The sequence below is a fragment of the Parasteatoda tepidariorum genome, chromosome 1 (genome assembly GCF_043381705.1).
Source record: "Parasteatoda tepidariorum isolate YZ-2023 chromosome 1, CAS_Ptep_4.0, whole genome shotgun sequence".
NCBI lineage: Eukaryota > Metazoa > Arthropoda > Arachnida > Araneae > Theridiidae > Parasteatoda > Parasteatoda tepidariorum.
In genome coordinates, this window is record NC_092204.1 from 53,488,509 (window position 1) to 53,490,978 (window position 2,470).

Genomic DNA, 2,470 nt, shown 5'->3' on the forward strand with positions numbered 1-2,470 from the left:
GTATAAATATATTTGCATTTAAAAACTATACTCAATTTATTCGGATTACTGTTCGCAATTGTTCCATTTTAACGTCTTAATCGATTAAAATGTATAATGACTGGTGATCACCAGTCTGCTGATTGGTCGCATTCTTGAAATGAGCGCTCCATTTTCTGTGGTGTAGTTGTCGACCCACAATTTCTAGGGGGCTCAAAAATTAGTAAAAAGTCTAATGAAATATGGGCTAGCTTTGGATTGGTTTAAGTACTAAATAAAAAAATATTACAGCTTACAATAAAAATAATTCAGCTAATTAGTGACTTTTAGCAAAAATCACTGATTTCAACTGTTTGTGTCGCCAAACTATTTTTATTTTGACATAACATCGTTTTGTTGTTTTATATTTTGCTTTAATTTATAAATACGTAAACTTTATCTTAGAAAATTAATATTCATGTGTCTGCTTTCAAAATTTCTTAGAATGTGTCTCTTGAATCATGCAGTTCAATAGATTCTTTTTCATTGCTAGGATTACTCTTCAGTAATTTAATTTCAAATCATTTTGTAAGGGGCCCGGAAAATTTGGAGGGGCCTGGGGCCTGAATTTGTCTGGATCGGTCCCTGCATCTATTGAAGTACTTTTATTCATCGTAGGGTTTACCTTTTTCAGATGGACACGAGTCCAAGTACAAGTAGCATTAGCTTATTTGTTTCTTTTTATTTTGCTTGATATCTTTATTATTTTAACACTGCACTTAGTTTTTTAACTCCTTTTCTTTGAGTACGTAATGGAAGTTGGTTAAGACACTAGTGATATTCTTTACATACAGCTAAAGCATGATTTCTGTAATCTAGATATCAGTATATCAAAATTTTGCGAGAATTTTGAAGAAGGTGAATATATTGTAGGTTTCAGATCTCCATATTTCTTTTCTTTTATAATTAAAGATTTAATTCGTCCCAAAAAACATAACTTTCGAAAGGAGTAATACTGATTGAATATGTTTTAATAATATTTAAAAAATTGTATTTTTGAAAAAAAACAACAACTTTTTTTTAAGTTCTAAGTTTTAAATATAATTCAAAAATAATTTTTTTTTTTTTGATAGGTGTTAACTTTGAATATTAGAATTAATTAGAATTAATTGCATCAATCAGGATAAATTAAAATATTATTTGAATAAAACCAAAAAAACACCAGTATAATAATGACCTATGAATAAAACAGAATATATTAGTTAATATTTAAAAATTAATAATACTCAGTTAATATTTTTAAAAAAATCTCAAAATAGAGAAAAAAATTATGCTTGATTTTTTTTTTCTCCCTAAAATTTGTAATACTAACAATAAGTATTTTGAAATGTCAAACAACAGTTTAAGAAATAACTGAAAAGTTTTCTTTAGTCAAGCAGTTTTTTAGCTCAATTTCGAACAAAATTTTTAAAACAATATGATTTCAGAAATTATTTAATATTCATTTTAACAAATTTTATTATAAAAATATTACATAATTTTTTAAAAAAAAAATTCGAGTATATTTCGATATTATAGTTATAAAACTAGAAATATAAATAATATTTAAAACGGGAAGATTAAGGGGGGNTATCACTGTTGTTATCTTCAAGATCTTTGAAAATTGAATCGTTTATAGCAAAATTTAAAACAATGGCTAGCTTTTAACCAATCAGAAAATTCAGAATTTGCTTTACAAATGTCAAATCTTACTGTTTATGTCTTTCTTTTATATATTACTGTTTTATTTTGTTACCAGGACAATCATCATCGGATCGTCATGATATTACAGCACGTGTGTTCAAACAAAAATGATAATCTTTACTTGATTTCATTGTGAAGCGTCATCTTTGTGAGCGTCATTGTGAAGCGTAACATACATTCTAATTTGGCTTATTGAAAAAAAACCACCTTCTAAAACTGATCAGATATCAGCAGAAATTCTTGATGTCACCATAGATCCAGTCTTATTTCAGATCATTGTCCAAAATATGTTTCATGCTCCGTGTGCATCACCATACATGTCTGTTTGAAAATGCACTAATGATATCCTAGAGAATTAACTGCTTTTTTTCACCATTAAATAAAATTTGCATTTCAAATCATAATCGCAAATGTCATTTACACACTTAAATACAAAATTCAAATTCAAATTGAAAGAGTTGCAACGCACGCAGGGTACAGCTAGGAACTACTAATTTCCAATATCTCTTACTGTTTTTTTCCCCCCTCCTTTCCTCGATTTTTCTTACATGACTCTCGTATTAGAAAAAAAAAATATGCCAATTGCGACTAATCTTTTCTTACAATCAATTTTCAAATCAAAATCTGATATTCAAGTGCAAATTTAAAAGCTCGTAGGCCTGCATTTATATAAGAAAAAATAGTTTTATAAGTCGCAACTCAACTTCAATGACCATAACACTGATTTTAAAATAACTTATTTCATTTTATTTATTAATTTAATTTTAAC